The sequence below is a fragment of the Erpetoichthys calabaricus genome, chromosome 2 (assembly GCF_900747795.2).
Source record: "Erpetoichthys calabaricus chromosome 2, fErpCal1.3, whole genome shotgun sequence".
Taxonomy (NCBI): domain Eukaryota; kingdom Metazoa; phylum Chordata; class Cladistia; order Polypteriformes; family Polypteridae; genus Erpetoichthys; species Erpetoichthys calabaricus.
In genome coordinates this window covers 272,190,112-272,213,488 of record NC_041395.2, presented here as the reverse complement: position 1 = coordinate 272,213,488, position 23,377 = coordinate 272,190,112, and the positions used below count along the sequence as shown (strand labels likewise).

Here is a 23,377-nt window from a genome sequence, read left to right as displayed (position 1 = left end):
AAAGGAAAGCTATCTGACAAGTTCCCTCCATCTTCTTGGAAGCAAAAATATTAAACATGGCAGAAAGAGTTTTTATGCAAAAGTCAGAATCATTTTTTTTTTATTGGTAAAGCATCAGAGACCATAACTATTTTCCATTTTTGCCCACTTTTGTGGTCTTCAGTCTACACTAATATTCAATTTCAAGACTGCATTACTGTGATCATCCAGAATAACTTCTCCTGTTGTTAGCGGATTGGTTTGACTTACAAATAGCCCAATTTATTAATAAACTGCAGTACATTCAACACCAACATTTTGCACAATAGAAAAATAAAGCACTTGGCTTCTGAATAACAGTCAACAGTCAATAGAACTGCTTCTGCAGAGCATATTTAAGTTAATGGAATATTGATCTACAACATTAAACCTTACCAGACAGTAGCATGCATGCACATGTGACAGAAACCTCAGCATGGCCATTATATGGTTCGAGCACACTGAATCACAAAAAGAAAACGACTAAATTGAGCAAAAATTACAAATACACTTTTAACTGCTCAAAAATTCTTTACCATGATCACAGAATTTTTTTAATTAAACAGTGTGACATTGCTGTTGGAATACTGTATAAAATATTGCCAAAAAACAAAATCACTAGCAGGGAAGTTGCAGCACAATGACACAAGTGCTTAGCACCAACTTCTGGTTTCATTGAATGGGTCTCTGCACAGAATTGGAGCATTATCCCTATGTCCACATGGATTCATCTTGGATAGACTAGATTTTGTCTCACATCCCAAAGACATGTACAGCTGACAAGTGAAAACTGGCCCAATGAGAGGGAGAGTGGGTGCATATGTGAATGTGCTGTATGATCATCTGGCATTTCTTCCAGGTCTGGCTGTGACCTTTCATGACCCTCTATTGGAATTAGCAGGTTCATAAACCATATGGATTAATCAATAGCAGGGAAATGTTAAAAAAATAAATAAATAAATAAAAAACACACATATAAGACATAGTTTTACCATTACAAACATAATTAGCAAAATATAACCATTTTTTTCTGCATAATTCTGTTAACTTGTATACATGTGTTAAAAATTAAATGAAAATATTATACAGTATATAATTATGACTATGTTAACTGGCCGAGAAAGTAGGGTATTTTATTGCAATTTGCAGAACTGGGTTTCTAATCTACATTTGACAGTTATAACCAACTCTAATGTTGCATAAATACAGTGTGACAGATAGGGAGCGCTATCGCTCCCTTGAACCCTCGGACACCACGCCAGACACCAGGTAAAAGTCCAAATATAATATTTATTTAGACAGTAATGTGCACAAAGCACCCTCCTCTCCACAATACTCATATAAATTCACAATACACTAATCAAACAATCCTCCACTCTCCCAGACACGTTGCCACCCTTCCACCCAGCTCAGCTCAACTCTGGGATCTCCCACAGTCCTTTATATAGTCTGTGACCCGGAAGTGCTCCTGAACCCCTGTCCATGTGACTTCTTAGCACTTCCGGGTCAGATCCAAAAGTCTTCTTTTCATCCCGGAAGTACGTCATTCCTCTTGTCATTGTGACCAAGACGTACTTCCGGTTTATAGGGCACGTAAGAGTCTCTGGGCCTCCCTGCAGCGTCCTTTAGTGGCCCCCCATGGTATCCAGCAGGGCTGTGGATAAAAACTCCATTGTCCAGGATTCCCTGCTGGTCTTCGGGGCACCTCCATGCTGCAGGGAGGGCTCCATCTGGCGGCCTGGGGGTACTGGCCGGGATGAAAGGCCGGCCATATCCCACAACAGTTAAGATTCTTTCTGAGCTTACAAATCTAAAATGAACTTGTAATTCTGTTCTCCTGTGTGTGCAAACCTATGTGTGTGGGTTTTTTTTTATACTTTTCTGGAAGCTATCAAGTATAGCCCAGTCAAGTATTCAGTGAGTTCTTGACATTGCTGTGTTGACAGATTAGGTCTTAATTTAAATGGTCATTTCAAAGATTATCACACCTTTAAAATGCCTTTCATTTCGATACAAACTGTATTACTTTAGGCTTTATTCTGCTTATAAGCATTTTTCTTTACTGTGGTATTAGATCAGAAATTCTGAAAAAGGATCATTTTTATTTTGACCATAAATAAATATACTCATTTCATGAATTTCAAACCTTATCCATAGTTTAAATGCAGAGGATATCTGAGAAAATAAACAAAATAAAAACTGAAAAGCAGAAAAAATATGACTAGCCACTCAAAGACACACTGGAGGTGTGAAAAGCCCTGCCATTTTTCACTTCCATCACAAACTATACTAACAGGACTGCCTGCAAAGCCCATGAAACCCATCTGTATTGGCACATATCAAGCTTTCCACCAGTGGCTGTGACACTGCTTCACAAGGTCCTCAAACTTAGTTGTTTTCCTCTCATTAGTCTACTCAATTTTATCTTCTCATGGATCAGTTGAGTTCCATTGTGATTATCTGCCTTTTCTATTCAGACAGGAGGACAATGTCAGGTCCCAAGGTAGCCATGTAGATGGATTCTGGGAATTTCAGCCGCTGCCAGTCCTGCACAGATGCAAGGATCCCAATGGACACCCTCTTCTAGGACTGTGACAGAACTCCTCTAACAAACTTGATAATGTACTTTGTCAGTAATGTTACCAATAGCCTTGCAGAAAGCTCCCTTTCCCAGTCCCTTGGGGCAACAGCTGAGGAAATGCTCTAGTGTTCCTCTTCCTTAGCACAACAGATGTGCTGGTGTTTCTGTCATATACTCTTTTAGAGATTTATCTATATGAGGTGCAAGATACTTTCCAAAAAATAAAAAAGTAAAATATTTGGTGAATGAGAAGGGACTGAGAGGTACCAATCCACAGTTTTTTTTCTTCAGGCATGCTTTTTTCATAAATATTTCATTAAAAGCTATTTCATAGATTACACCCAGAGGCATAACAGATTAGATTAGCTGTCTATCTGATTGTTATTAGCATTTCATGGTTAACTGGCTCTTTAAGAAAAAAATAACTCATAAAATTAATGGTCAAGTGAAATAATGTGAAGTACATAATATGTAGAAACTAAACACAGTAGACTCTTACGAACAAGGACCTATTGCAACAAAAGGCATCTTTTTGAGAATTAAAAAATGCATTATTGATAATTTATGAGACTGTTGACAGAGTGCAATCTGATTATCTGATTAGATTAAAAGTTCAACTAACAAGGTTCGGAGCATGAGTAGAATGGATATAAAGTCTGAAGGCTTATACTGTAGCTCTCTTGCTCCAGATTTGCTTATCCTTGACCTAAAGCAGCTGGATACACACTCTTATGTCCAAAGATGGCTATATACTCCAATCATTTACTCTTGATGTTTTTTCTTAATTTACTAAGATATAATTTAATATATATGAGGAAGTTTTCGGATGTTGAGCATTTTTATCATATATGATCTAGAATTCTCTGTTGATGTGCACTATAAGTTGATCACATTCGAAATAACGTACCTGAAAAAATGGTAAAAAGACACTAGTAAAATGTTTTAATCCTAACATCCAAAATAAATTACAAATGATAGAAAATGAATCATTCTGTGGATGTCATTAACATACTTTAGTAACAAGTATGATGGATTCAGCCTGTCTTAAAGAAAAACAAAAACTGTTGAACTGTTGAGCAATTCTTTTGACAGGTTATGAGGAAGATTAGAATGAAGTCAAATTATTTGTAAAGTTAGACATGTGTGGCTGATCATTAAGAATTATTTTCTACATGATCTTATAGCAACCTTAAAACTGGAATGCTTGGAATGAAGAATGCTTTCTTTATTATTTGACAAGAAGGTTTTTAGGCTTATTTGCTAATCTGAATAAATTTTATTAGAATGAAGAATAATTTGGATGGCAGGAAATGAGTGATTGAGGCAACTCGCCAGTTTAAGTAGCAGTCAGACAATTTTTGGGATATTTTTCATAAATGCTTCTTAAAATGTAAAGGAACATGCAGTATATAAACTAAACAGGATATACAAAAAAATCTTTATTTTGCGAAATTAACTTAATATATACCATATTGTGAATTTCCCATTGGGATTAATAAAGTATCTATCTATCTATCTATCTATCTATCTATCTATCTATCTATCTATCTATCTATCTATCTATCTATCTATCTATCTATCTATTTTCATTGTCATTACCATGAAATTCTACTTCAGGATTTACTACTGTGCTGCCTTACATTGGTAAACATCAACCAAACACGTCAGAAGTGGTCCTTTTCTATTTATGTACCTGAAAATTTTATAATAAGATTCACCAGAAGAAAGAGGATTCAAAGTACTCTAGGTGGATTAGAAAGTTATTAAACAATAACTCCCATGTTGAGTTTGTCAAAACGTATAAAAATGATAAAACAGAGTCCTACCCAATGCAAAGTACCCTTGACAGTATTTTACAAAATAAGTAATTTTGATTAGCTCAAATCCTGAAATATTTCTGTGATTTTCTAACTCATTCATTCAGAAATATCAATTTTCTGTTTCTCCTCTGCCTCTTCCTTGGTTCACAAGAAATTGGACAGTGTCTCTATTTTTCGCAATCTCAATACAAAACAAATAAACATAAACAATGTATAACCAATTATTTGAGCATAACCAAGAATACAGCTTAAATGCTTTGGTAAAAAAAAAATCATTATCAAAATAATCTGCTGTTATAACCTTGATATGACAGGCATTTAAAAGATAATTTTTGGTATGAAAGCACTACAACTACGGATTTATTCTAGGCCAGTGCACAATCACCGTGCATGCTCCAAATCAATGACCTATTTTTTTATATGCAGAGACATACTTGCACAACAGCATGTTAAAGTCAATTTACTAACAATATCAGGATGTATCCCTCTTGTTTCAATAAAGGTGGTCAACTGGTAAACATTTATTACCCACCACAAATAATATGCTGTACAAAAAATGTAGATATACACATAAACAAGTACAAATAAACGTTCATAAAATCATGCAGGGTAACTTTTCCATTCACTGCACTTACAGGCCTCTCTTGTTCAGTTTATCAAATTTTCAGAAACTGTTTTAAAATTTATTAAATGTAAAACTTTGCCCTCAATATAGTATAACCCACCATTTCTAATTGTGCTAGAACACATTTGTGAACAAAAACAAAAAGAAAAAAGCAATTTTATATAAATAGCACCATTCTATGTGTTCCATGTGTATTTGTTCTTTGAAATGCATAGCCTGATCACAAAAGAAACATAGCAGTTAGAGAGTCAGCATTATGACACGAGAACATACAGCATAAATATTCAATGTAGAATTACTTCTGGCTGTAGGCAAAACCATGATCCAGAAACAACAAGTTCTTGATGACCTTGAGAATTCCTTTCTACAAATTTTGAGAAACACACACTCTATAATACTAAGCTCATCCACTGTAGTTGTAGTACATTGAAGTATTTCCTGTCTCAAACACTTTAGGCCTCAGGCACCATCTCAAACTGAACTTGGCAGGTGATGCAGATAAAAAAAAAGTTATTTTAGAAAATATTTTGACTGCTGTTTAAAGTGACCAATTTGTTTTTCTCCAAAGAACTGTTACTTGATGTACCACATTAACGTAGCCCACCCAGCTAAATATATTAAATCTATTAGTTTAGATATCTTCATAATGGTTTTCCTATAAGTTAAAGAAAAAAATATCTGGCTATCTTCCAGGGTAAGTAAATACATAATAGAAAAACATGTGTGTACTTTTCATTCAGCATATGGGGAAATGCATTAATGTGTGAGGAAAATATGTATAAGCTTCACAACTTTGTTAGTCAAATGATTAACAAACGTATTTAATTAATTAACAAACTTATTTATTAATAATATTTAAGATAATATATAAACCTATACTGTTTTAGTCTTATATAAAGATATTTTATTTAGCACCTTTGATTGTTAGGTTATGTACATATAGGCATCACATAACAACTAACACACACACACACACACACAGACAAAAGTCCATCCATCGAAACATCAATGTTTTCATTCTGGTATTATCAACTGTGTTGTAAACATCTGGAGCCTACCTCTACCCCTAATATGGCCACAAAACAGGAACCAGAACTATGCATAATTTCTGTTTATCTCAGGACATATTTATGTATATTCACATAACAGGTTCACTTCTGGGACTTCCATTAGAAGAAAACCAAATGGAAAAAATACAGCAAAAATGCTACAGGAGAAACTGGGAAATAAACTTTACAGCTAATATAGCTTAAAGAGGGACTATTTCACGTACAGTTAGGTCCATAAATATTTGGACAGAGACAACTTTTTCTAATTTTGGTTCGGTACATTATCACAATGAATTTTAAATGAAACAACTCAGATGCAGTTGAAGTGCAGACTTTCAGCTTTAATTCAGTGGGGTGAACAAAACGATTGCATAAAAATGTGAGGCAACTAAAGCATTTTTTTAACACAATCCCTTCATTTCAGGGGCTCAAAAGTAATTGGACAATTGACTCAAAGGCTATTTCATGGGCAGATGTGGGCAAGTCCGTCATTACGTCATTATCAATTAAGCAGATAAAAGGCCTGGAGTTGATTTGAGGTGTGGTGCTTTGATGTGGAAGATTTTGCTGTGAACAGACAACATGCGGTCAAAGGAGCTCTCCATGCAGGTGAAAGAAGCCATTTCTTAAGCTGCGAAAACAGAAAAAACCCATCCGAGAAATTCCTACATTACGAGTGGCAAAATCTACAGTTTGGTACATCCTGAGAAAGAAAGCAGGCACTGGTGAACTCAGCAACGCAAAAAGACCTGGACGTCCACGGAAGACAACAGTGGTGGTTGATCGCAGAATCATTTCCATGGTGAAAAGAAACCCCTTCACAACAGCCAACCAAGTGAACAACACTCTCCAGGGGGTAGGCGTATCGATATCCAAGTCTACCATAAAGAGAAGACTGCATGAAAGTAAATACAGAGGGTGCACTGCAAGGTGCAAGCCACTCATAAGCCTTAAGAATAGAAAGGCTAGATTGGACTTTGCTAAAGAACATCTAAAAAAGCCAGCACAGTTCTGGAAAAACATTCTTTGGACAGATGAAACCAAGATTAACCTCTACCAGAATGATGGCAAGAAAAAAGTATGGAGAAGGCGTGGAACAGCTCATTATCCAAAGCATACCACATCACCTGTAAAACATGGTGGAGGCAGTGTGATGGCTTGGGCGTGCATGGCTGCCAGTGGCACTGGGACACTAGTGTTTATTGATGATGTGACACAGGACAGAAGCAGCCGAATTAATTCTGAGGTGTTCAGAGACATACTGTCTTCTCAAATCCAGCTATATGCAGTCAAATTGATTGGGCAGCGTTTCAGGATACAGATGGACAATGACCCAAAACATATAGCCAAAGCAACCCAGGAGTTTATTAAAGCAAAGAAGTGGAAAATTCTTGAATGGCCAAGTCAGTCACCTGATCTTAACCCAATTGAGCATGCATTTCACGTGTTGAAGACTAAACTTCAGACAGAAAGGCCCACAAACAAACAGCAACTGAAAGCCGCTGCAGTAAAGGCCTGGCAGAGCATTAAAAAGGAGGAAACCCAGCATCTGGTGATGTCCATGAGTTCAAGACTTCAGGCTGTCATTGCCAGCAAAGGGTTTTCAAACAAGTATTAGAAATTAACATTTCCATTTATTTAATTTGTCCAATTACTTTTGAGCCCCTGAAATGAAGGGATTGTGATAAAAAAATGCTTTAGTTACCTCACATTTTTATGCAATCGTTTTGTTCACCCCACTGAATTAAAGCTGAAAGTCTGCACTTCAACTGCATCTGAGTTGTTTCATTTAAAATTCATTGTGGTAATGTACAGAACCAAAATTAGAAAAAAGTTGTCTCTGTCCAAATATTTATGGACCTAACTGTGTGTATTTCCTGGTTTATCTGTAATAATTTTTCCCCATTTACTAGTATAGATTACTTACAATAGACAGCTATGACGTGACATAGGCTGTATTGTGAAGGTATTGTGAAGACTGTACATTAATTGTTCTGACAATTTACTGGCTTCATGACTTAATGATACAATTTCAATTAATTCAAAAGTGCATACTCTCTGTGATTTAGTTTTGTGCTGGAATTATCCTCTAATCTAATCTGTTATGTTCTGTTCTTTTGTACTGAATTATTGTGTGTGCTTTGCAAAGCTCCTTTGTAATCGTGTATATTGTTTAAGGCATTATACAGAATAAAGACGAACACCCCAGTAATTTCAACTACAGAATAAAAATTATTTTGGTGTTCTGTTTCAGATACTATAAAAGAAAATAAAAATATCTCTGAAAACACAGCTAAAAAATAATATTCTTTCTAGAGTGCATAAATACTGCACAATAACATTCAATTGACATTTCTAAACTCTTAGTAAACCTCTTAAGAATAAAATACAATAGTCAACATTTCATCTTAATTGTAAAATTGAACATTAACAAACTAAGAAACAAATTAAGGAAACCTGCCTTACATATAAAAGGAAAAGGAGATGAGAGATACCATGAGATAAACATGTTTGTGCTTTCAAACTTTCAAATTACTTTAATTTGTAAACAAAAAAGGCACTTGATGTACAACAGACTTTTAGCAAATGTATACAGTATTTTTGTTCTCTTAAAAATAATTTGACACCTTTTGAATATGCAAAAATATGCTAAATGTTAAAAACAATCAAAAAACAAAAAAACACCAATGAAATAAACTACAGCACAATTGTCACAGGTAGGAAAAATATGTAACATAAGTAGCCAGTTGACTCATTGCTGAGTATAACTTTCACCTGTTTAACATATATGCCCGTATACAGAGACCTTGGACATCCTTTCATCATTCAGATTTTCCAAATAAACCGCATTTTGGCATGCATGCTTTACACCTTCAGTTGAACTTTATTAGTATCTTTGTTGAATATTTTCATCCTAAACCAAACTAAAATTAAATATTGTAATAAAGCCTCAAAACTAATGGAAAAAGCTTATGGTAACATTTATTCAAATACCTTGTATAAATAAAAGTATAACAATGTTTACAACTCATTCTGTAGGACTGAACAGCTCTGTTAACAAGCAGATAGCATTGTTAACACTTACTCATATCAGAACTATTGCTTTATTGAAATGTTACTTAACATCTAATGTATTCTTAGGGAAATATTTTCCCTAGGAGCGCCCAGAACAACAGAAAAGGTCTTAGATAATCAGTATGAACAGTTAACCACAGGTTAGATTTTGACAAAAGTCAAGTAATTTCAGCTCATACAATCTGACAGTCTAATGCTTTCAAGTATTGTTAAAAAGTGTTCCTTTTTCACCTTGACGTCACCAATTTCATTTGTAAGCACCCATTAGAACACTTGAAGCTAACACTCTAAACCAATTAGGTTAACTAGCATGGAAGCACTGAAACTAATTTCATTAAGTAAGGCTTAGACACTGGACTTTCAAAAGCCACAGGGCCAGACCAATTGCCTGGCTAATTGTTCCCAAATCTCAATCAATATTTAACCCCTTCATCAAACCAATTAACAGATGGGATCAATTATTATGTAAAACACTGTATAAAGGGCCAATTTAATTACTAAAGTATAAAGGTTATACAAATCTGCTGCAAGCAATATTAAAAATACCAATTGTAACTATTGCTTGATATGTGTAGAAGCCATGCTAGCAATTAAATAATGATCGTCTCCCACTGTTTCCCACAAAGAGCAAAGCCTTCTCTTCTGTTTCATTACATTCCATGCCAGCAAAGTGCTAAAATAGGAGATCCCCAATCATAAAAAAGGGTGTGTTCATAGAGTTTCAAGAATTCTAAAGCCAAATATTTCTAATCTACAGCAGGTTACAGTATATCCACATGACTGCAGGCATAAACAACAGATTGCTCTCCAGTGTTCCCAAGAACCATGATAAGAAATGTTAATATAAAACACCAGTCACTGAATTAAACACTACCTCAGCAAACTCATTTTTCTTTTTCTCATTCCAAGTAGTATATCTCATTATTTTTTAATTTGGTTTTAGCAATGTCTTATTTATTTTTCAAATTTGTTGAAAGTGTGCTTACTTTTTTTATGCATACACTTCAAAGCTACAAATGATATTTATATGTCATGTCAACAACATGCACATAGAAAACTACAACCTATATACTGTATTATCAAAAAAGTAGTGCATTTTAGGTGCAATGCCAATATCTACATTTTTAAAAACTACTAAAAAAATTTAAAATGTATTGGATATTTCGAACAGATAAATATTACTAACCCTAAATATTTTAATATATATTTAAATATTTAAAAAAATATATTTTAAAAATGACATACTAAATAGAATCCTGATGGCCTGCTAAGAAGCCTACCTCCTTAATGGAAAACCTATTTAAATCAATTGAAATAAAAACAAAGCTTGTCTGTGAAATAGTCTCAGTCTACAAATTTATCAACTGCTGGGTTGTAATCTTCCTTACATAATTATTTATTTGCCACCAATTAATTAACATTGGGATTGAGGATGTATTTACAATACTACATTTTCATTTAACAATGGCATTTTTAAACTAAATGATCTCTGTCCACACGAACATTTTCACTTTGTCTATGAAAGCAATTTCATCCCTAATAAGAACTGAAAACACATAAGATATAATCGTCTACCTACACTGGGTATGTGTGCAGCATAGACGTCTTAAATTGGGCATACACTATGTGATTTAACACAAGTTTAAGACAGATTTGTAGTCACTCACATATTTTCTGAGATGGCCCAAATTTTAACTTAATCGGCCATTGTTTCACATGTAGTATGGGAGTGGTTGCGAAGCCTGATTGTCCCTGACGACTGGACTGCAGCACAGTAGGAAAAATTTCTGTCATGACAGATATTTCAGTAAACTGTCTTTTAGTGTGAGTAGTCTTACAAGCTGATTTTCTGATGTCTTCATCAGACTGCAGTACGTGTGCATGTTGTGACATGTCAATCAGACCAAACGTTCTCCTGCAGTTTGAGCACATATATAACTGCTGGCTCTATCATGCCATGTAAGTACTCACTTGACCACGATTTCTAAAAACCGCACAAAATGCATTGATGCATAAAGGTAAAAAACACAACAAACACAATGGAAAATAACTCTTCTATGCTCACAGTGTTAGAATATAGTTTTCTGCCATGAAGGGTGACCAATCAGGAAATGAGACATTGTATAATTAGCAGGACCCAATCAAGGAAGAGCCATGTAATAAGCATGAACCAACCAGACTGTAATGGAACTTGCATTTGTAGGAATCTTCATTTTCCCCTGTCCACACTGAAATGCTTCATCAGTGTTTTCAAAAGTCTCCGGAGAGTATTTTCGAAAGTATTTATTTTTGTTGGTTGAAAACACTGGGCAAAAGGCAAAAATGGAGACAAATGTCTAGCAAGTAGGAGACAGTCAGCAGCAAAATCTTGTGACGCCAAGATCGTCTAATGTCACATGCCCAGTGATTTACTCCAACTAGTCTGAGACTCGCTCAAATTGTGTGAGAATACATATTTGTTGCTAGACAATCATGAAAACTACTTAATTAAAGTAAAACTTGTTTCAGATAGATATATTAAAAAAAGAAAACTAAACATTGTGACAGCTTGTAATTATGAGAAGCAATTTATTTTCCTTTATGCCATATGTATTATGGAAAAATACTTTTGTACATATTTTATTAGTGTTAACTAATGTTGTCTTATTTTAATTTTGTCTTACTTTTCTTTTCTTCATTATGTAAAGCACTTTGAGCTACTTTATGTATGAAAATGTGCTATATAAATAAATGTTGTTGTTGTTAAAGTATGTATTTCAAGGAAATCTTATTTATTTTAGTATTTTTTGGTCATTGAACAGTAAACCTACAGAATTTCATTTTGTTAATAAAAAAATTAACAGTTAACACCTGTGGTCTACAGCTTAATTATAAAAATACACTTAATACATAAGACTGCTATTTGTCTGGTTACAGAGATTAGTGTAAAATGTTTCTTAAAGGGATAAAGACTACTATAGAATTATAGATTAATGAACTACGGACTCATACATTTATTGTAGTGATACAGAAATGTAATCCAGAGAGCTGCTAAATGCACTATTGATAGACACACTTAACCTCCGTAGATGAAAACGTACACATTATTGCTCACCTTCCTTTACGCAACCATATTCTCTCTATATGGACACCTGTTTGTTATTTTAAGAGTCACTCATAATAAAACCTCTGTAGACACAAGTGACAGAAACAGAAGAAAATTTGTTACACAGTGTATACACACTTGAATGGTTAACTTGGGTCCACAAAGCCAGTGTGCTTTATTCCTTTCAAAAGTTGAAAGATGCTGGAATAGCTTTCTCCTCAGAAAATCTGGAATAGGACAGCAGTTCCACAGGAGGCACACTTCTGTACAATCACGTGCAGTCAGTCATACTAGATAAATTTAGGGTTGACAAATAATGAAATATACACATTTTTAAGAAATTGAGAGGAAAAACACCTGGAAAAAGGTCACAAACACAGCATGAATGTGCAATCTCCAAATAGTGACTAATCTAAAAATTGAACCTTGGTCTCTGAAGCTGCAAGGAAAAAAAACACTGTATCATGTGCAGAAACAAACATATAAAAGACTTAATATATTTATTGCTGTACAGTGGATTTGTGTGCGCTTTTGATGGTGTGCACTATAAGATGTTATACAAATTAAGGAATGACAGATTGTTTATAATGAAACAAATAACAAATGTAGAAGTCTGACAACAAAATTTGCCAAGGCTGTCTTTCATGTAAACATGAGCTCTGGCAATGTAAAGAGAATACTGCCTCGATTAACATAACACTAACAACATACTCCTACAATTCCTATACACTTACCTAGCTATCTTACTTTTATTCCCTTGATAGGATCACGTTGTTTAGCAGAAAGTACTGATAATATAACACAGTAAAGATTTTACATTGTCTTACACCACTGCTAACACTAAAATGGGGTAAACTCGAAAAAATGAGCACTCCAAAGCATCCAATGTGTATGAACTAGAACTCTTACATACACTAACAATAAGGTGAATATTGAGTCCTATATCTGTGTTATAAGTTGGTGTTTAGCTAACTATTAAAACCATAAACATTTAGGATGGTAAAAATGGGACAATTGAAGAAATATCAATTACATTAATTAAAATAAATATTTCCTAACTCAGCCTCATAACTTAGACCACCTTATTAAATAAATAATTTGGAGCTTATGTATGTGTATATTTAAGTGTGCATGAATATACAAATTGCAGCTTGTCATCCTGAAGTGGACCAAGCAAGTTAGATAAGAAGAGATAGATAAAAATCAATTTGAGCCTTTTAACAGAATAAGGTATAAATGGGTTTATAACAGTAAAGTGAAAATCAGAATGTCTTTAATTTTTTTTGTACCATAATTCTGGAAAAAGTTACATCTACCTTATTTACATACACAACTCAAGAAAGCTGGTTATACTGAAAAGATAAATCATATGCTTACACAAGTATAAAGAAAATAAATTCTTGCACTAGAAATGTATATAACAAAATAACTTCAAAATCAGATCACCACATGTGAAAGAAATTAATTTACTTTTCTTTAAATATCTATTAATACAAGCTTAAAAGACTGCAAAAAAACAATTCACATGAAAATGTGGAAAATCCACCTGCCTTTTTGTTTTTCCTTTTTTCTTTTAAGCAAAGTACTTATTGCTAGTTCATTAAACATACAAAACCTTCTTAGCTTTTATTATTATTATTACATTCAGGAACTAATGAACAAATGACATTACAATATTAAAATATAAAAAGAAAGGTGTAAATTGTTGAGCACCTCACATTCCACAATGTGTGGTGATACAGTCTAAATGTACAGCATATGTGTATGTTCTGATGCATATACTCTATATACAGTACTAAGCAAAAATATTAAACCACCCAAAAATTACTGTAAATGCTAGGTATCTGGGCAATAAGTCTTTACTTGTTAGTGAAAGTATTTTATATTACTAGAATTAATAGAAATTAACACAATAAAAGGCAATACAAATGTACTTTCCAAAAATTAACTGATATTTGCTAGTTTTGTTTCCAAATAGCTCCTTGAGACACCTCATCTATTCCGAGTATTAAAAAAAAATTCCTTATGGGCGAGAAGTAAATCCAGTAAACTCACTTGGCACAAAAGTACACACTTCGACTGCTTAAATAAGACTTAGTAAAAAATGGTTCTGCTATGCATTTTGCATACTGTATAAGAAACCAATATTGTATAAGTAAAATAATGAAGAGACTTCAAAATGCAAAAGCATGAATTGAGTACAAGTGGTAGAAAGGTTTAGGGAAGAAGAAGAGATGACGAGAAGTACATTGACATCAGACTGTAGTAATCTATGAAGCTGAGTAGTGGCTCGGTCTTGGCTGTAAGCACATCTTCACCAACAATGTATGGATTTTGGTCAAACTTAATGTCTGAGGAGAAATTCAAGCAGATTATGCTGTTACTTTAGAAAAACAAATGCAATTAAAACCTATATTACCTGAAATGGAAGTCTGCACTAGTATTGCGCAGTATAGCAGTAATACAAATGCATGGCGCTACCCAATTTTTAAAATGGTGTTATGCTAGCATTATTCAAAATTTGGTAATGTTACCACATAGAAATATGATTGAAATTGTTTTATGCTCCCTTCCCCTAAAAGTAAAAGCTATGTCTTTAAGAAAGACAAAGACAGCATTGAGTAGGCATGCGGATTCTAAGAATGCAGCACTGCGTCCATGTGACTAGCAGAAAACCAAATAATGCTGGGTTCGTTACATACTCATCAATTTAATTTACAAAAACAGAGATGAAAATCATTGATAACACTACTTGTCCTCAACTTGTTGATAAACAGGGAATTCTAAGTCAGATATGGCAATACCAAGGCAAATGAAAAAGACGAACTTGAAGATAAGACAGCCCCCGTATGCAAATGGTGTTAAAAGACTTTTCTCGCCAAATGAAGCAACATCTTTCCAAGCATTTATCCCTTTCTCATCCTAATTTCTTACAAGCGTTTAGAAATTGACAGGTGTTAAATAATATTTACAATTAAAAAGAGATATGGGGGGTATTTTTCATATGTGGATTACAAGTTTAGCCGGATGTAATTGTTGACGATTTGGCATGATCCTGGATCTGTCGGTTTTTCGAAACTCTTGCTAGAAGTGTTGTCATAGCAACACATCCAAATCCTCAAACCTGCTCGGAGCAGGTTTGTTCTATGTAAACAAGGATTAGTTCACACACTTAATCAGTGTCCATGCGTGGAATTCATTCAGTCATGACTTCGGCGTACATGAATGAGTGACCAATTGATATCGGTACGCAAATTATAAGAGAATTTCAAATAGAGAGGGTTTTGCGCGATCGGCAAGATCCTTTATTGCTCCCGGAGGAAATTCTTTTCGAAAGCTACCGCTTTAGCCGAGGGGGAATATTGTATCTCAAAAATTTATCAGGACCTTATATTCGAAGTCGGGCTCTCACAACCACATAGACAGTATGCATTGCCTTGAGGTTTTTTGCAAGCAACACTTTTTTTATATACTGTCGGCGATGCGGAATATCCATCTAAAAGTGCAGTTTGCCAGGCAATTCGTAAAGTCTGTTTGGCTCTGAAATATTTCCTTCAGGTTTTCATAGTGTTTCCTGGACACCTGTGTGTGCAGACAATAAAAGAGGCGTTTCATGCCATTGCAGGTAGGTAATACACAGGCAAAACCACCCACAGTTCCATAAAGAATCTCACAATCAGCCTAACATTCTCATTACCCAGGATTTCCAAATGTGATTGGTGCACATGGGGCTGATCAGAGTGGAATTTGATCAAACATTATTTGGAAAATGTACCTCTCCTCCTGATGAATAATCAGACACAGTATCTTCATCAAATATTTGACCTTCGTCAATATTTCGTTGGTCAGACACAGGTTCTAGGGATATGACATTCCCTGCAACTGACCCAAAAAAAAAAAAAAGAGGGCTATATGGAACATACCTATGGCACACATTGAGGACAAATATATGCAATGACCATCCTTTACCTGAAATGAAGTGACCACTGCATCCTGCCACTGGTTCTGAGGAGGAGCTTCCCCCTGGAATGCCCTCAGAAACAGGGCGATGGGCATTTTGCTGGAGAGCCAACTCTTCTGCAGGGGTTAGGTCTGGACCGCGTGGACCTCCACCTGTTTTTTGCTTGTCTGCCTTCTTATTAGCTTTAAAATTAATGTTCTTTACATTATATATGATTCTTTATGTCAACAATTCTTTAAATAGTTATATACCAATATTTACCAGTTTGAAGTATATTCTTGTACTTCACTTTAACCTGTTCCCATGTTCTCTTTGTGCTCACGTTTGATCTGGAATTATGACATATTAAATAATAATTAATCTGACGCATAGGAAATGAAACGCTGCTTTCAGTAAGTACAGTGCACAAGCGTTTAATTTGTCGGCCACTTTTTGCCAGCTGTCTTTTCTGGTTTGGGCTGCTTTTGCAGCGTTACCCCTTGTGCATATTAAATCTTGAAATTCTTCATGTCTTTCGAATAAAAGGTCTTGCTCCGTTTGTGTGAAAAAAAAATTCGCCCGTTCTTTCGTCATTTTGTTACAGCCTATCAAAGACTTGCTGATCATGTTTTCTAGACTCAATATATATGGGCTTTTCACTCAGCGCGGGCGCGCATTCATCTCAGATGATTAGATCCAGCTAGACTAATCTACTACACGGCTGCGTTTGAAAAACCGACTTATCCCGGATGAGTTTCACTGGCATTAACTCATCCAAGATGAGGCATCTGATCTCGGATGATTTAAGCTGCGTACGGAAAATCCCCCCATGCTCTTGTGGTTTTGTTTTTTTGAATAAGTGCGCATAAAGAAGATTTCCAGGTAGTCTTTGTTAATGTTAAGGTTATTTAAACCATTGTAATAATCACACAAGTGGAGAGAACTGAAGTAGTTGTTGCTCTTTGGCATTCTGTAATATTTGGGCCATGTTCACTTTGGTGATCATTAATTGTCACTTAGTTTTGCAAATTTAATTTTTTGGAAAAGTTCGAGAAAACTATAATTTGCTTCTGTATTATTTTGGTATTCGTTCTGAGGTGCCAATGTTTGCATTGGTATGGAGGTCAAAATTTTGCTATCAATCTAACATTATTCTTTAGATGGAACACTAACAGTATTAAATTGGCTGCTTCAGAGCCACAACCTCAACATGAAGCTATGTGGGATTACTTAAACAGGGAACAGAGCTGAAAGCAAATAAAGTTACAAAAATGTGTAAAGGAAATCCTACAAGAAGCACGGAAGAATACCACAGCACTACTGGAAAAAATCATACAATGAAATTCAGAATCAAATTCAAATTCAGTTTGAGTAAGACCATACAAACTACAAACTTATTTTAAAAAGCACATTTATCTTTTATTGTATCAATGTTTATTTCTGTTTATTCAGTTGCTATACAGTGTTTTCATAAACAAATAAACACTTACTGCTCAGGTAACTAACCCTTAAACATACCTTTTCTTGGGTGACCTAAATCATTTTTGCACATTATTATAAATGTTTTTTATGGACCTTGGTAGATTTTCACCTAAATCTGATCTTCCCTGGTGGAATACACCTTTTTGACATTTTGGGTTTCACAGTCTGTTTACTTTTGTGCAGGATTTCTGTATGTACCCACTGCAACATAAATATTCTTTGTTTATAATATGCTGGAATTTTTACTAATATTTAAAAATAGCTTCAGGCAGAATCTCTTGATGCTGAACGCTGTGTAGTCTGGATAGAAATGGTTCAATTCCCTGATGTATCCTATGGCTAACATCAGTCTGAGGACAACACAGCAAGAGCAGTGCTGACCCTAGTGATCCCTTGGAGAATGAAAACAGAATGGGGTGGGAGTGCCATGCTGAAAGGTCTGGTGAGGTCAAAGAAAGACTTGCTGGGCTGAACCTTGCACTTTGCCTCAATTTACTACCAATATCCGCTGTTAGCTTTACTGGATAAAAAGAGCCAACTGCCTACTGTGGTGCAGAGCAGAAAGGGCAAGTTGATTTGTTTTATGACACTGGAAGAGAATACATAAACCACCAACATTAAAGTAGTTGCAACATTTGTAACAATTACAGTACTTACAGAATATGTATTCACAGAAAAAAATTAAATACTGTACTATTTGGAGCTTATTGGGGAAATAGTTTATTTCTACCACAATATGCAAGAATTCAGTAACTTACCTCCTTTAAAAGCCAAGCAGAGTACAGTAGTGTAGTAGGTCACTTCCATACAGAAGATGACGCATTACACATAGTACAGTAGATAGAGACAACAGTTAGAGTAAAAAGCATTTCATACACAGTAGGCAGTTAGGGAAACCAACAATTAGCCATTAAATAATTAAGAACACAGTAACATCTAACTCTCCTTACAGACTAGCAAAGTTTATTTCATGGAATCATTTTCTTGGGCTCTATAGTATTTACTGTAACTGTAAAGAAGAATACATTTTTTCAAGTTTAATCCCTACGCCCATTTTTGAAAATATCACCTTTAATATGAAATGTACTGATTCACGAGTGTTATATCAATGTTTACCTGGAGTAAAAATCAGTTAAGAACATCTTTTAGGGAAACGTTTATGAAGTATTACCCAGATACACATCCCCTTCCACCTCTCTAAAGTCTTATGTATTTTTATTTGAAATAATGGTGTAAATACATACGACCATGCATAAACTTTTAGTGACCATTAAAATGCTTGTTGTGACATGCCATCTGCTGCTTTTCACAAATGTGCATCAGTTAAACAATTACATAAAACACATAATTAAGGGTATCACTACATTTTGAAAATGATTCATTGACTTTATAGCTGGATGTTTTTATACAGTATGTTACACAACAAACACAAAAAGAAACAAATTGTTATAATTAGAAAAGGGCATAAAACTTTGCAATGTGCTTTGGTCTTACATTATTTTCCACTCCAAATAATTCAAAGAGCCAAATAATTGGTAAATGGCTGCATTATGCAACTGGCACAAGTTTTGTGTCCATCTGATGAAGCCTGTGTAAATGTACAGCAGGAAAAAATCTTTTTATAGCTAAGAAGTAGCTTTACGTAAACGCCCCATTTGGGGACCTTTATTCTAACAACTGTAAAGCATTCAAAGAGCAAGAATTCACTGATGATAAACAAGCAGTACAGAAAGATGGAGCTGCAGTATACAACACGCATAAAATATTTTCTTTAATAAAATATTACTTGTATTCATTTCTGTACATACTATATGCATTTTATCCACTCCATTAAATAAATTTTAATTTTACAGTATGTTTGAAGATATCAAAAGATAAACTGCCCAGATATTCTATACTGCTTTGGCAGGCAACCTGTTTACCTTATTTGCTTAAAATCTAACCAGAGTTTTCAAGCTTCAAATAAGTTGATTCCTTGAAGTGCATGATGGTTTAAAATCTTTTCCTTATAACAGCAAACCAAAGGATACTGAGTGATGACATCAAGATGGCAGTGTCTTTCCAAGCCCTGTGGTCTATGCTAAGGAGACAGAAATATCTTTGTGATAGACAGGGATACATGATGCTGCACGTGCAGCTGTCTAAATATTGCTCTGCTGCTATCTCTGTCAATATGACTGTACAGTGTTCCCAGTTTGTTTTTCCCCTGTAGCTTAAGCACAAGGTCAATTTTCACACACAACTGTTTAGCATGGCCTTGTGTGATGGATAGAGCAGTGGTAGTAAGAGCAATCTAGGGCAGATGCATACTTTTTCAATTAGAAGGGCAGGAGTGTTTCAAAATGAGCACATTCTGTTATTCTTGACATCCCAGCAGTAAAGGATAACTGGCCTATATGGGCAGAGGAAAACAATACAAAATATTGAAATCTATGGCAATTCTACCACATGAAGTAAGTAAGTAAAGTTTACTTATAAAGCTCCTGGAAGCCAATGCAAAAAGTATAAAATAGGTGTAATATGATGTTTCTGACTAGAAGAGGTTAGCAACCTGGCCGCTGTATTTTGTATAGCTTGAAGACACAAAAGGGATGATTTGCCCAAGCCAGTAAACAACATGTTACAAAAATCTAAGCCCAATACTTGTACTTGAAAATTTAAACTTTTAATTACACTGTGAAAATCAGAAAAAAAACTTTAAATGTTATATACAGGCCAAAGCGGATGATGAAGAAATAAAGACTGATCTTTAAGCAAAGACTAAAACAAAAGACATTAACAAGCAGGAATAACAAACTTTGAGCATTTAAACTTACTCATTCAAAAAATAACTGAAAAGAAACACTACAACTTAATTAAATGTTCCACTGAGAGCAAAAAAATAATATTCTCCAAATTTCGTTGAATTTTTATCAAAGTCATGTAGATCTAGGTAAAGTACAAAGAAGGGCATTTTACATGGAAGAAAGTGGCAACATTAAAGGAGAATCATCCATTCAATCAACTAAGAAATACCACAGCTTAACTTCAAACTAAATAAAGCCTGGCCCTGAACGATTCAGTGAATGGAGAAAGCAGCAGGGTATGTGAAAAGATATAATGGATAAACAATATAGCAGAGGTCACTGAAGCTCACTTGTTATCCAACTTTATACTTCAAAATGCATGTCCAACTTCCAGACCAGGGTTTACACCTTAGGCAGTAACTTGCTCCTCAAGTATCAGTGCATGGCCTTTTGCCTTAGACTTCGGTGTCTATTAAGGAAACTCTCCAAAGAGTATGTCTCATGGATTTTGTAAAGCACTAAACAGCCAAAGCACACTGTTGAATATTTAATATTATGAAACCAGCTTTTGAGAATGGTGAAATTAAACCTTTTTTTGCTGTCTACTGTTAATGATCAACATTGTTGTGGTAACATCAAGTAAGATGACTGCATAAAATAATACTATTCTTTAATGAAGACATTTAAACGTTTGTTCTTTGTAAAGTGACTTAAAAAGGTATACTCTTTAAAAGGCAATCTTTAAGACAAAAATCGAATGATTAAATTCAGTTCTTCAAAGTTTTGGAAATGCAGAGTAATTTTAATTTCTGACAGTCTTAGACTGTCAGCTCAAAATTCAATGAGGCACAAAGTGAAGCTCACTTTCAAGAGATGTTATGCACAATTTATCCTATAATGGTCAGATCTTGTGTTTGTGGGAATTTCATAGAATGTCAAACATCTGTTTTTTCCCTATATGGTATTCACTCTCTTCTTTAACCCCTTAACCGCCCTCTGCCGGATATATCCGGCACCGTTGTTTTATTGCTAACGCCATACTGCCGGAATTATCCGGCACATTTGCCTGTGGTTATATGAATGCCTGGCAAGTAGTATAACTGACGGTTTGGCGTGGGTATTATTACTACGTTGTATTTCGACAAGTCTGTGGTTGTTTTGGCCGGTCATGTGACGTGATTCGCATGTAACAGCTGTGAATATGGCGAAACGTAAACTGACTTCAAGTGAGGCTTTGCAGGCGATTTTGGACAGTTCTGATCATGATTGTAGCAGTTCTGAAGAAGATTTTAGCGACAGTGATGAGCAGCAACGTGCGCTGCATGATACTGTGAATGAAGACGCATCGGATGACGGCGCTGAGTGGGTGTATCCCCAGCATCTCAGCTGGGCTGCTGCCCGTGGTGAACTACCTTTTCTGCATTCGTTTGAGGGAACGTGTGGCTTTATTGTTGATGTAAACAATTACACTGCTGAGCAGTTTTATGAGCTGTTTGTGTCACCTGATTTGATCAGACATTTTGTTCATCAGACAAATCTGTATGCAGCACAGTTTATTGAGAAAAATTCCAATTTACCTCCACATTCCCGTGTTCGTGCTTGGTTTGACACTGATGAAAACGAAATGAAAAAATTCATTGGGATTTTGATGTTGATGGGAATAATCAGAAAACCAGATATTGAGATGTACTGGTCTACAGATCCTATGTATGCAACACCTATTTTTGCAGCTGTCATGACACGTAACCGATTCTCTTTGCTGCTGAAATTCTTTCATTTGAATGACAACAGAAACGAGCCAGATAAGAAAGATCCAAACCGCGACCACTTGTTCAAGCTACGTCCTTTGATTGATCATTTATTTGAAGCATTTCAGTTGCCCTACATGCCAGGACCGTCAGTTGCAGTTGATGAAAGTTTATTGTCGTGGAAGGGCCGCTTACAGTTTCGACAGTATCTACCATTGAAAAGGGCACGGTTTGGTATCAAGATGTTTTGCTTAGCTGAGAATTCAGATTACATTTATAGATTTCGTGTATACACTGGCAACTTGCACAACATTTAGTGGTCAATACTGCTTGAATAAATGTAAAAAATGTAAAAAAAATGTAAAAAAGTAAAAAAACGAAAATTGTTCAGATTTCGCCTGGCGTGGGGAATATTTAGGGAGTTGGCGGTTAAAGGGTTAAGAAAAGAAGAATCAAACAGTTCTCCCAGCCTTTTTTTCTCCTCAATATCTGATTCAAATATTTAGAGGTATGCTTTTGTTTTTGTTGAAAAATATTTGAACTGTCTTTCATCTGCCTGCCAAACGTCTCTATTTTTCCTCTTAAAAGTCATTACTACTAGAAGTACAGTGCATCCAGAAAGTATTCACAGCGCATCACTTTTTCCACATTTTGTTATGTTACAGCCTTATTCCAAAATGGATTAAATTCATTTTTTTCCTCAGAATTCTACACACAACACCCCATAATGACAATGTGAAAAAAGTTTACTTGAGATTTTTGCAAATTTATTAAAAATAAAAAAATTGAGAATGCACATGTACATAATTATTCACAGCCTTTGCCATGAAGTTCAAAATTGAGCTCAGGTGCACCCTGTTTCCCCTGATCATCCTTGAGATGTTTCTGCAGCTTAATTGGAGTCCACCTGTGGTAAATTCAGTTGATTGGACATGATTTGGAAAGGCATACACCTGTCTATATAAGGTCCCACAGTTGACAGTTCATGTCAAAACACAAACCAAGCATGAAGTGAAAGGAATTGTCTGTAGACCTCCGAGACAGGATTGCCTCGAGGCACAAATCTGGGGAAGGTTACAGAAAAATTTCTGCTGCTTTGAAGGTCCCAATGAGCAAAGTGGCCTCCATCATCCGTAAGTGGAAGAAGTTCAAAACCACCAGGACTCTT

At 35.1% G+C, this 23,377-nt stretch overlaps 1 protein-coding gene across 4 annotated transcripts in view; it reads right to left on the bottom strand.

Annotated features, from left to right (window-relative positions):
• zmiz1a (zinc finger, MIZ-type containing 1a) overlaps positions 1–23,377 on the bottom strand; it is a 295,579-nt gene that overhangs the window by 176,647 nt on the left and 95,555 nt on the right. The gene's annotated exons all lie outside the window — the stretch shown is intronic.